Genomic DNA, 13,136 nt, shown 5'->3' with positions numbered 1-13,136 from the left:
CCTTGAGAACCTGTTTGCCCTGCATGCCACGCCATGGGAGAAGGAGCATCGCCACCATTTTGATTGCTCTTCTCAGCCCCGGCATTGTCGCAGCACAGTGTGTCAAGCTCACAGTCTCCTTGTCAGCAAGATTTCACACAGTGGCCAGGGGAACTGCAGAGCGTAGCACAAACTCACACTCACACACACACACACACACACACACACAGGAGGAACACGCTCCTGCTTGCACACCTCCTCTGACAGGCTGACCAACAAGACACCTTCAGGATGTGACGTGTTAAAAAAGTACCTCAACTTTCAGTCCATGTAACTTTTAAATGTGTATAATCTGACAGTAGCAAGCGTGTTAGCCTCCAATTAAAACCTGGTGTTTCATTAGCTGTAAATTAGGAGTAAAACAAGGAACCTAAACACGTCATTTTGGAATTACAAGCCATCAAATTCTTTCAAAACCACAACAGAGGAACCAAACTGTCGTCAGAAAACGTTCAAAACAAAAGAAGAGAATCATCTCGAGAACTTCCCTTTTAAAACAAACAAAACGATCTGCACTTCTTGCACACACACGAGCGAGAAACTGTGTGTGTGTGTGTGTGTGTGTGTGTGTGTGTGTGTGTGTGTGTGTGTGTGTTGAGACCACTTTGTTGAACATTAACTACCTCCACTGCCAAAACAACTGCATAAATCAGCATTAGAATTCCCATCGCATTCATGTGTCCCTCAGCCATCAGAGCAACACAACCTGGTCCTCCAATAAAAGTTGCAGACAAAAACGATCTTTTCAAAAATTCAGTCAAACTTGTGTGTTTTTAAAATCATTACAATTAGGTACAGCAGCAAGTTCACGGCAAGGAGTTTAAAAAGTCTGGAGTTAACCTTGAACGCATCACAGTAAAGGACCTCACTTCTCTGCTGCTTCCTCTAGCTGACTAAACTTCCGAGCAGAAAAAAAGAAAGAAGAGGAAGCAGAAGAAGAAGAAGAAGAAGAAGAAGAAGAAAACAGCAGAAGAAGAAGAAGGTTTTTTTTTCCTGAACACAACCTTTGTTCCCCTGCCTGTCTGACTCCAGGGCTCTCCTTGGAGACTCATCTGCTTTCCTCCATTTTATGGTGAAGCCCTCCTAGTGTGACATACCTGACTTGAGACCAATGACAGCGACTAGACATCCAAACACAGAGCAAAAGGGGGGGTGTGTGTGTGTGTGTGTGTGTGTGTGTGGGGAGGGGGGGTTGGCAATGTATAATCCAGAAGCACCCGGAACAAACACAAAATAGTAGAATTAAAAAAAAAAGATTACATCAAGCCACACAGTCGTTTCAGAACCATCTGGGTGACATGTAGCTCCAACTCTGTGGAGAAGCGAAATCGTCACCAGATAAGGCTGCTTTTTTTTTTTTTTTTTTTTTTTTAAATTGGAGGAGGGGAGGACAGGGGGGGGTACATGTATCCTCCTCACACTGGACATAGCTTTTCCTGGTGTGTGTGTGTGTGTGTGTGTGACTGGATGCCAGCTCCTCTGTGTCGCTAATGGAGGCTTGCTTTGGGAGAGGAGAGCAATCCGTGCAATGGCTTCTCCCATGAAGCTAACGCGCAACAACACGCACGCACAACCGGCCGGAGAGAGAGAGAGAGAGAGAGAGAGGGAGAGAGAGAGGGGGGGGGGGAGAGAGAGTGGGGGGGGAGGAAGGGGGGGGACGCATGCATGCACAGCCGGGGTTACAGTAATTCCCTTGACCAGACATGTCAGAATAACAAAACACTCCGCAAAAAAAAAAAACACACGCAGACGAGCCCTCGTTTTTTAACACCGCCAAGCGTCCATTTCCTTGTGTCACTTTGACAACAAACCGACAGGGCGACATGGCGAGGCAGAGCTACATGGGTTAGGATATTAACTGGCGAGAAGACCCACTTGACTTTGGCTGCATGGAGCGCCCACCCGACTTATAAAAAAAAAAAAATCTCAAACCCCCCCGGCTTCCCCTTTCCTCTCCAAAAAGGACCTGGACTTTAAAAAAAAAGGAGACACGGAGAAAGAACAGAGAGAGGGGGTCAGCTCTTTCCAGGTCATTCACGAGGCGCTCTCCAGATTATATCCCATGATCTACCATAGCGACGTTCTCGCAAGACCTTGAAAGCCCCAGCCGACAATCTCTAGGGTCGAAAACTGGAAATATAGTGCAAAAAAAAAAAAAACTCACTGGTACAATCTTCTCCTCGAGCGATCCTCCCAAAAGTTGTCCTCGTATTTCATGCGTGCGCCCGGTCGGTCTAATGGATGATCGCCATCTTTCCTGCTTCTCCTTTGCTGCAGCTGCAGATGACCTGAGATCCGTCTGTCTCTGAATAATGAGCAACCACACAGACAAGGAAGACAATCTGCAAAGCAGGGCTACACACAAAGAAGTTTGGGAGACTAGCAAGCACCAGAGGGTGCACAAGAGTTTACGACGAGACGAGGGAGCATCAGCAGGATGGACAACGTCTCTGTCTGAGAAGCTCATCCTTCATGTAGACTGAAGTCAGATCGCCTGCAAAGCCCTTATCGGCGGCTCAGAGCAGCAAGCAGATACACGCGGAAGCTGTAGATTTTATATAGGCTCTCCATACTGTGTGTGTGTGTAAGTGTGTGTCTGCCACGTCATGAGGTTATCTGCAGTTCACTTTGGTGGTGATGATGATGCTGCTGCATACTTCATCCAGACACATGATAGATAGATAGATGCAAAATAAAACATCACATTTTAAATAAATAAAATGAATACATGAACAATAAAATTTATTTACAACATGATCCCACTCCTCCCAAAGGTTGATCATCTTCACATATATTCTATACATATATGTTATCATAATGATGAACAACACTTTATAAGGGTGTTAAATCCAAATGAAAAAAAAGAAGAAGCCTTGTGTGTTGCAGCACGCTGTCATTAGTGTGATGTAGACATGCTGCTGCTGTTTCTGCAGCTCTGTCCACCAGCTGCTAACAAAGAATGAGCCCAAGACAAAAGGTGCAGGGTCCTGCTCAGATGTATGTCAGCGTAAAGGATGGGTGGGTGGGTGAGAAGGAGGAGGAGGGTGGGTCGGGCATGGTGCATGGGGAGTGAGGAGTGAGGAGTGAGGAGTGAGGAGATGTCTATACCATGCATGATCGAGTGACCATAATGTCATCTTGGCAGATTTATCTGCATGGATGGCTTCTGATGGAAATCATGTAGCATGTTGTCACTATGGGACTGCTGCACTGTAACATTTTAAGAATATTTACTTCTTGTCGTATTCTTGCAGCAGAAGATATTTTTTGAGTCTTTTTATGTAAAATGCTACTTTTAATGAGAGATATTTAAATGAATTGCTTGATAAAAAGCTCATTAGATTCTTGCATCTGAATGTATCATACGCTCACATTAAAGCCATGAAAGTTATCCCTTTGTTCAGGAGATATTTTTATTTTCCATGTAGCAAAATAATACGAGGAAGATAATGAAACACAAACTTTAAAGCTCCTGTGAGGAACTGTTAGTTTGTGGGCGATTTTGGCGCCCCCTGTGGACAAACAGGTAAATCTTATCGCTGCAGATTTTGTCCAGTACATAAACGAAAATCAGATGAAAAAAAATCACATTCTGCTTTATTTTTAGCTGTCTCCTATGGAAAAGGAGAAAACAAACAACCTTCAGTGTGCTCATCTGACACCTACCCTGCAGCAACATGATAAATAACTGTATAGAAATAACCAATCCTTATGTTGATGGTCTTGTTTGCTATTCTAGATCAATTTTTAGACACATCAGTATTAATTTCAGTATGTTTCGCAGCCTTCTAAAAAACTCCTCACAGTAGCTTTAAATAGCTTTGATGCAGAATGCCAACATGTTTATAATACTTGTCATGTATTTCAGGTCATCTAAAGCAGGGGTTCTCGAACTTTTTTAGACCATTGGACCCCTTTCAGGTGAGACATTTTTCCAAGGACCCCCTCATTATCGTAACGTTGATAAGCATATATTAATACTATGTGATAATGTACTATGTAGTACTTTGCAACGAATTAGGCAACATTTATACTTTCGAAGTAATTAATTTGATAAACTTTCAGAAAATGTTGTCTCTGAGGTGTTTTTTGTTTTGAGGTTTTTTTTATCACACTATAAGGTGACAGACATGTCACGATCATATCAGAATTGATCTAAAGGCACAAAACTAAAGTGGGCGGGACTATTGGACAAAATAGCTGATTTTTATTGGTGCAAGAGGTCCCAGTTTGTAGATATGTTATTTCAATGATATAGCACACTTTTACAATTGTTTGTAAATTATTCCACGGACCCCCAAGCTATGGTTCGCGGACCCCTGGGGGTCCTGGGACCCCACTTTGAGAATCACTGATTTGCTAACAAAAGTGTTCTATCTATAAAGGTAATAATTGTTATATAGTACTTGATGATATGAATGACTGTGATCAGTTTGTAAAGAGGTGCACTGTGTTGTACTTTTGTCTGTTGCAGACAGTAGATGGCAATGACAACTTCCCTGATTTTAAAAAGAAGCATCTAAATGGTACTCCGCAGCTTTTTTAATTAAACAGTAAAATGACAAAAAGTACTTTGCATCCCATAAAATCTTTTTTTTTCTTCATCTCAACAATGCTGTGTGACGTTCAAACACCTGACACGCCTCAGCCACATATCTTGTGCGCACGCTCCGCCGGTGATTGTTGGTTGATTTACAGGCAGAGACACAGAGAGGAATTAAATTTGTGTAAGATACAGACGTAGTTAATCATGTCTGACAAGTGTTGGTGTTGCCTCTTGTCGAGGTTTTCGGCTATATGAATTATGGATTGTGGAAGATGTATATTTGTGTTGTGAAATGTAATAGAAAAGCTCAGTGTTTGTATCAAGTGAGCTGCTCTTTGTGTCACCGGTGTTTTTAGTAACACAGGGTTATGCACAGTGTTGTTAAACAGTGCTATGTAAGAATTTTAAATATATAATACGCAGAAGGCGACAGATGGAAACAGGAATGAGCCTTTTTTTTAAATTGAGGTCAATAGTGCCAGTACCCCTGTTGCAGTGACGTACATAGCTGCATGTATTTCCCTAACACTTTGGCCAATGTTTAGCTGGCCCAAAAATTACTTCCTGCTCCTTCAGCGTTGTCTCTGACGCCCTTTTATTCAATTATTCTTGTCAATTTTTATTATAAATACACCAACACACCTGTAATATGTTTGCCAGTAGTGGTTTTTGATGTCTCAACAGATCTTTGATGGATTGTCTCAGGGGAAACAAGGTGTGAAATACACACACTGCATGTAAACGCACACAAACACACACACACTGTGTTGACAGTGCGTCCTGTGGGTGCCAGGTAGCAGCCAGGGTTTATCACGCTGCTCGGACATATGGCTGCTGCGGCAAATCTGATTAATATGGGATGGCCATGCAGGAGTCCGGCGTGCAGCAGAGGACAGGCTGCACCAGGACATCCCCACTGGTCCGGCCTCCCCCGCACTCCATCCAGCACTGCTAAAAACAGAGCAGTCTGCAGGGATTCAGATGGACAGGGCGGTGGGAGAGCAGGAGGAGTGAGGTCGCTGTACAGATTTAGAACGTGGCTTTTTGGAAGCGTTAATATTATGCAACAGGGTTTGTCTATTGTTCAGACAAGCATTCTCAGTTCGTTTTTTTCTTTTTTTGCAAATAAAAAATGAATAAATGAGTTTCATCAGAGAGGTGAATGAAAATGTAGCAGGTGAGAGCTCAAATGCGCCTCCTTGAAAAGTTCCCAAGACTGGAATTGAGACGCAGCAGAGTCCTGCATGGGTCAGCAAACATTATGAGAGGTCTGATGTGTTGCAGTGGAGAGAGGCCAGAAGAGATACGAGGAGATAAAACGGATTGTCGCCCGCACAGCATGAGGCTTCAAGGATCCTCAACAACAAGCCGGAGTTTCTCTAAAACACACACTGGCATAAGATTATACTTGATTATGTCTCGCTGGATTATAGGACATGTAGACATGCAGAAGATGGGAAACCTTCATGTCATACATAAACCTAAGAGATGTTAGTGAAAGCTATTTGTGTATATATGCAACTTGTGACATCATAACCAAGTGTATTATATTTAATTTAGTGTCCTTTGTACTACACACCATTTCACTAATGTTGACATTTTCTACAAATGTTAATGTTTTTTTATATAAATACAACTTTATCTGTAGGCATTCACATAGTAATTTAAAGGCTTTCTATGTGATTTTTCACACTTAAATATAATAGAAATCAAGTATATCCTCTGAAAATAACTCTGAGTCATGACTGTCTACAATGGGTGTAACACCCGAGTCCCACTGTCTGTGATGTTTTCAGAGTTTTCAGAGTCCTATCTTCAGTTTGTTAACATCGCCCGGACGGCCGGCTGACTCCTCCCCTCACGTATAAAAGTTGTTTAATTGAGGGACTAGAGAAAAGAAGAATAACATACTGTACTCACTGCTTAACTGTGTTTCTAGATCACGCTCATTTCAGGTAAATTTACATGCAGTGTGAAGATACGAGAATCATAAAGATCACTAGCATTAGCATGCTAACACAACAATGCAGCGCGAGTTGCTTTGGTTTCATGCTGGTGCTCAAGGGCGACATCTGCTGGATCAAAAAAATCGCATATCAAGCCTTTAAAGCTCCAGAGATGAACTTTTTTGGTTTGATTTTGGCGCCCCCTGTGGACAAAGCAAAACGTCTTCTTCTTTGCTGATCTTGTCTCAAAAATTAAAGCCATCCTCCTTTTTTATAACAGTCAAGTGTGTCACTCATAGTGAATGCTCGTCTGACCCATGGCAGCAATTACAGGCATTAAAGCCTCTGTACACCCGCACAGGTGTTAGTGATTGACACCTTAATAATACCTCTTGTCAGGAATATGTGGGTGTGGTCTAGTTTGTTTGACTGACAGCTCCACTTGGCTGCTGAGGAAACCGTTTGGGAAGAAGTGCTTGATGACCTGTTATCATATCCTCTGGTGCTTAGAATTGATCAATTCTCACCATAGCGCCACCTTTTCACAACCTGTCCTGGTCTACTCAGCCAGAATAACTGAAATCACCTGTATGGCGGCACAGAGGCTTTAAAGGCTTTATATGCGATTTTTCACACTTAAATATAATAGAAATCAAGTATATCCTCTGAAAATAACTCTGTGAGTCATGACTGTCTACAATGGGTGTAACACCCGAGTCCCACTGTCTGTGATGTTTTCAGAGTTTTCAGAGTCCTATTTTCTGTTTGTTTACATCGCCTGGACGGCCGGCTGACTCCTCCCCTCACGTATAAAAGTTGTTTAATTGAGGGACTAGAGAAAAGAAGAATAACATACTGTACTCACTGCTTAATTGTGTTTCTAGATCACGCTCATTTCAGGTAAATTTACATGCAGTGTGAAGATACGAGCATAATAAAGATCACTAGCATTAGCATGCTAACACAACAATGCAGCACGAGTTGTTTTGGTTTCATGCTGGTGCTCAAGGGCGACATCTGCTGGATCAAAAAATCGCATATAAAGCCTTTAAAGGCAGAGTTGGTAATATTTTCCAGATACACGTTTGAAATTGTCTTCAGGTCCTGACAGACGATAATAAGTCATGCGCTGTGAAAAAGGAACAAAGAAAATTTGTCATCTTTAGAAGTTGTAAGAATATAAAAACTCTCACCAATATCTGGGTGTAAGTGAGGGGGCGTGGCTTTTGAGGGACCACAGAGGGGAGGGGGTGGGTGCAGACGGCACACTGAGGGAATGCTACTTTCAAAATCATGCTAGTTTTCGAAAATTACCAACCCTGCCTCTAAATAAAATACAGACTTGTCAATATTGACGCTGATTGTCTTGTTTGCTTTTTTGAGGTCATTAATACTCATGAGTATTATTTTCAATTGGTTTCATAACCAGTTAAAAACTCCTCGCAGGGGCTTTAATGTTTTTGCCACCTTGGTCAGGCTGCTTGTCCTTCTTCTGAGTGTATATTTAAGGGATACTTCACCCATTTGCATTAAGCTTTGTATCATTAGAAACCTGGTAGTATTTTTTTTTTGGTCGTGCATCCCGCCCTCATTTTCCCCTGAGATGGGAAATCTTTGTATTTTTAAGTTTGAAAAGGAGCTTCCGATGAGGCTAAAATCGTCATTTTGCGTCATTGGCCGCTGCCAGCTCAGCAGCCGCGACATAAGGCCTGCCTGTCGGCGGCGGTGAGGACGAGGAGCTGGGGCCGGCTCGAGCTGGGGCCGGCTCAAGCTGGGGCCGGCTCGAGCTGGGGCGGACTGGTAGTGTCAGTGCTCTCACTGTTTGCCTATGGACACAGACATAGAGTCTGTTTTCTGCCAGGAATTTCCAAGACACCAATTCCTTCTGGAAGAAATCTCAGAATCAGTTGAAGAAACGGCCTTATGTGTTGAAGTAAATCTGTCTGTAAACCTGACCTTAGTGGGAATGGCCTGCGGTACTGTGCATTCTGGGATTTGATGTTTTTCATCCACATGAGCCAAAAAGACAATTTCTGCCTTTTCTCAGCCAAGAAGGCGCCAACTTCAAAATTTATTTCACATTTCTACTACATATATGACCCAATGTCAATACAGATTCATGTTTCAACGGGTGAAGAATCCCTTTAAGAGCAAAGTCAAACCGTCAAATTCCTTGTATGGTGTAAACACACATGGTGAAACAAAAGCTGGTTCTGATACTGCTTCTTTTTGATGTCTCTGCATCATGAAAAGCAGACAACCCCGTACACACATAATGAACATGTGAAGGTTCTCTGATGCTTTTTTTGTTTTAATCTTGAGTAAGCAGGAGAGGGAATGACAGATTCCTCCAACAGTTTGTCATGTCTACCTAATTATAATTGATTTTTCTTTACGATTATGATGTAACAAACAGCAATGAATACCATTGTTTCTTTCATTAGTTTCTACGTCGTCTCCCTTGAATAGTTTCCCCCACACAGAAAAGAAATACACTGCGGCTGCAGCTTGAGGAATCACCTGAATGCCAATAGAGAACTATAACAAGGTGCATAAAATGGGAATTAAACAGGTGTCTCCTGCTACTGAGGACCTTCAGGCAGGGGTGTTACATCCGGCAAATGGTCGTGGCATGTGTCTTAATAGAGGAATCATCCTGAATTATTGACACTTCAATGACTATTACATTTAGATAAGCCCTTCAACTCGTCAGAAATGCTTCAGAAATGTCTTTATGTTTTCAGAAACACTTATTATTGATGGCTGAGAAAGCATTTCTGTTAAAGAAAAATCTTGACCTGACCTGCTGTGCTTACATTTGAATGTTTGCTTGTTCTCCTCGTGGTCGCCTGTCTTTTTCTTTGTTTGTTTTTCCAACAGTTAAAAGATGCAAATCAGGGGGATTTGAGGCCCTACCTTGCCTGAAAGGTGTGCATGTCTGTGTTTGTCTGTGGTTACCTTTGCAGACTGGGGACATTGCATTGTATGTTTCTGTGCCGTCTTTTCAATGCATGCTCGGTCCAGCTTCCACAAGACTCTTAAGAGGAATATGCAAATACAGAGAGTGAAAAGAATGACAACCTGTGAACATGCTTTACAAAAAAAGTCGAGAAATTACTTTTGAGGTGTCTAGAAAAGGAAGAAAACCTGTCATTCAGGCGTCCTTTATTTTGTTGGATTTGTTCACCTCATGTCGTTTCTAGTCAAATTTTCCTCCAAATCAAAAAGAGAACAAGCGGTGCAATCATTACACTGCACTTACAGAACATATCAAGGCAGCACAATGAACAACACATATACCTGCTGTGTAATCTGAATGCAATTTCCAGCAGTCTGAACTTAAAACACTCTTTTGAATGAGAGCACTTTATGTATTTCGTGGAACATGACAATTTGTTACAGCAGACAAATCAAGGCAGCGATTCATTTTTACTCTCAATATTTAAAAAAAGCTACTCCCTGTAAAAGATGACTACTCATTTAGAGTGCATCTTTAGTTATGAAATGCAAATTGTGTATGTATTGTTTGGCTTGAATACAACTAAAACATGTTGTGCCATTACAATTATTTGCTTCCTTTGACCTTCAGCAAAAACAACATATACAAAAGACAAAATATACATTTTCATTCACAGCACCTTAAAATGGAGAGAAATCCATTTAGCATCAAGGTTGATTAAAGTAATCGTTGTATTTAAACCTTTTATACAGTTTTGCAGACACAGATTGAAAAAAAAATCCCTGATGTTGAAAGAATGGTGCAAACATGACAGAACCAGCAAACTGCTGCCTGGTGATTTGCATAACCTTTCCATTTTTCATTTGTCTATCATACTCTGATCTGTAGATGTCATTGGATGCATCACCTTTCTGAAGCGCTCAGGGATTTCTCTGCCTCTCCTGTTCATCCTTCCTCTCCTCCATGGCTGACTGACTGTGACTCCTCCTGATGGTGCTGCTGATCAGGGCTGTATGTAAATGAATGTTTATGTCTGGATACCATATTTCTGTCAGATCACCAACGAGTTTTAAGAATAAAGGAACACATAAAAAACAGAATTGAAAAACTGAATGTTATCATAAAGTCACCCAAGGCTATACTTTTTCATGAACAATTTCTTTTGAAGTGTTTAACCACTCTGTTAGCTCTGTGTGGCTAATCTAAGATCAAGCTAAATGCTAATGCAGGCAAGGCCTGTCCAAAACCACAATGAAAGCATATTGATGTTTGGCTTATTATCAGTTAAAGTAGAAGGCTAAAGATTGTTCAAAGTTGTGTCTGCTAAAAACAAAAACGACCACTTACGGGTAGTACGTTTGGCTAGTTATTAGTTAAGCTAGTAAGCTTAAACGATTTCTTAATTGTGCACGTTATAGGGCGACCATACGTCCTTATTTAACCGTGATAATCTCGTTTTTCAAGCTCCGTGCACCGAGTGTGAGGGCACTCAATCTTTCGGTCTCCGTGAGAGTGGTGAGAGAATCTACTCACTGCAATCAGGTGTGTGTGGCACTAATTGGCTTTGATCAAGCCCAGGTGTGGGGAGCTTTCATATACCCCGAGTCTCCAGTGCTCTGTGCTGACTCATTATCTCACCTTCAGAGGTAGTGACGGTGTATCTATAAACACCAACTCAGAACTTTGTGTGTATTTGATGTCAATTGCCCGTCTCCTCTGCATCGAAAGAAGCCAGTTGAGGTGGTTTGGGCTTCTGTTAAGGATGCCTCCTAGACGCCTCCCTTTAGAGGCTTTCCAGGCACGACCAACTGGGACCAGACCCAGAATGCGCTGGAGGGATTATATACCCCGTTGAGCCTGGGAATGCCCAGGAATCCCCCAGGAGGAGCTGGAAAACGTTGCTGGGGAGAGGGAGGTCTGGGTTGATTACTGCGCCTGCTACCACCGCGACCTGACCTCGGATAAGCGGAAGAAAATGGATGGAGGGATGGATGCCTGTTTCCCAGTGTATAACTTGGGGTGCTGGAGAGTTTTGTTGTGACTCCAGCCTTTTGGGTTATCAAAGGTCTCCCGGGCAGCCTTTGCCTTTCGTTTCGTGTTTTCTGGGTCTCCTGGACAAGTTCGGATTTGAGTCAATGCTTGGTAGCAGTGGTTTAGCTAATCATTTTAGTGCATTATTTCATTGAGGAAGCCTGTTGTGGCTCTATACAGTTTCATTGTTATTTCTCCACTTTACCAACTATCGCTATTGCGGATGCCACAGTCCTTGCAGCAACTTGCGATTTGAGTCCTTGATGTTTGTCATGTGTTGTCCTCTATTCTCTCCTTCCAATATTTCCTATCACTATCTATAGTCGTATCATTAAAGGCATAAAACGACCAAGAATATCCTTTAAAAAAAAAAAAAACAGGGTCATTAGAAGTCATCCTCTGGAAACCGTGAATGTTAAATGGACTTCAAAGTGCTTTTACACTGCATGTCACACCAACCCATTCACACCCTGATGGCAGAGGTTGTTATGTAAAGTGACCATAAGAAGTAACTTATCCCATTCATAAATGTGCCACCGACGAAGCAGCTGGAGCAGCTCAGGGTTAAGTGTGTTGCCCAAGGACACATCGGACATGTTGTCGAAGGAGTTGGGGAGTTAACCTTTCCGGTTGAGAGACGACCGACTTTACCAACTGAGCCACAGCCGCCCCTGAATGTCTGTAACAAAATACCACATCATAGCATTCAATTACCATGTTGTTGTAGAAAGTAACATATTTCCACCTCAACCAGAAAATGAAACATGTCTGACTTTGATTACAGTTTGTGGCTTGTCTGTTTTCTGCTTTGTGAAGAATTCTACAGATGAAAATATGTGTGATGAATAATGTAAAGACGCTGTTCTCCTCGATTTGTTTTTTTAATCCATGATGAAGTGATTTGCTCGATGTTTTTGCACGATAGGAATATCATTGCGTGTGCTTTTCTGTGTGTGTGTGCTGGTGGATAATTTCTCATTGTGGGGAATTTTATTGCTTTCAAGTCCTCATTCTCTGACCTCAGTGAAGTGATTGCCCCGGATAATGCCATTAACCACTGCCCTACAATTCTCTGGGGCGCAGTAGAAGAGACTGAGAACAGAAAATACTTTTATTTCAGAGAGAGAGAGAGAGGTGTGGATGTTTCTTGGTCCTGATTTATCAAAGGGCAAAAGATTGACCACATTTTATTTGCTTCCAACTAACTGAATCATACATCGATTGGTCCTCGACCACTAAGCCTTTCATTTGTATTCCAGCGGCTGAGGCAGAGAAAGATGTTAAAATGAATGGGATGTAACAAATGGCATCCTAATGTTTTTAAAGCTAAGGCTAAGCTATGTTTTTTATCTATCAACGGCAATAAAAAGGCAAAACATGAATGTAAACATTAGGAGTTTACTTGAACAGGAAGAGGAATTAATGTGAAGCAATACATTTTTACATTTTTACATTTTTACTTTATGTTATTTGTCACCAAGTTTGTCAGTTTATTGGTCACCCACTTTAGTCAAAACTTAATTTGAAAGTTCTGTTGACATAGCATTTCCAGTGCAGCAACCACCATCTCTGGGCTTCAAAGCGTTTCTTGAGAAATCATTGGGTGATGACTCCT

The 13,136-nt window shown here is 41.9% G+C and overlaps 1 protein-coding gene across 1 annotated transcript in view; it reads right to left on the bottom strand.

The window, feature by feature from the left end:
- The window catches only part of znf462 (zinc finger protein 462), a 58,033-nt gene extending 53,609 nt beyond the window's left edge, over window positions 1-4,424 (bottom strand). Inside the window, exon 1 of the mRNA XM_020648676.3 lies at window positions 2,204-4,424. The gene's annotated coding sequence lies outside the window, so the exon portion shown is untranslated. The remainder of the gene's footprint in view (window positions 1-2,203) is intronic.
- Window positions 4,425-13,136: the final 8,712 nt, after the last annotated feature.

The sequence above is a fragment of the Labrus bergylta genome, chromosome 17, assembly GCF_963930695.1.
Source record: "Labrus bergylta chromosome 17, fLabBer1.1, whole genome shotgun sequence".
Taxonomy (NCBI): domain Eukaryota; kingdom Metazoa; phylum Chordata; class Actinopteri; order Labriformes; family Labridae; genus Labrus; species Labrus bergylta.
This window is presented reverse-complemented; position numbering and strand designations above follow the sequence as displayed.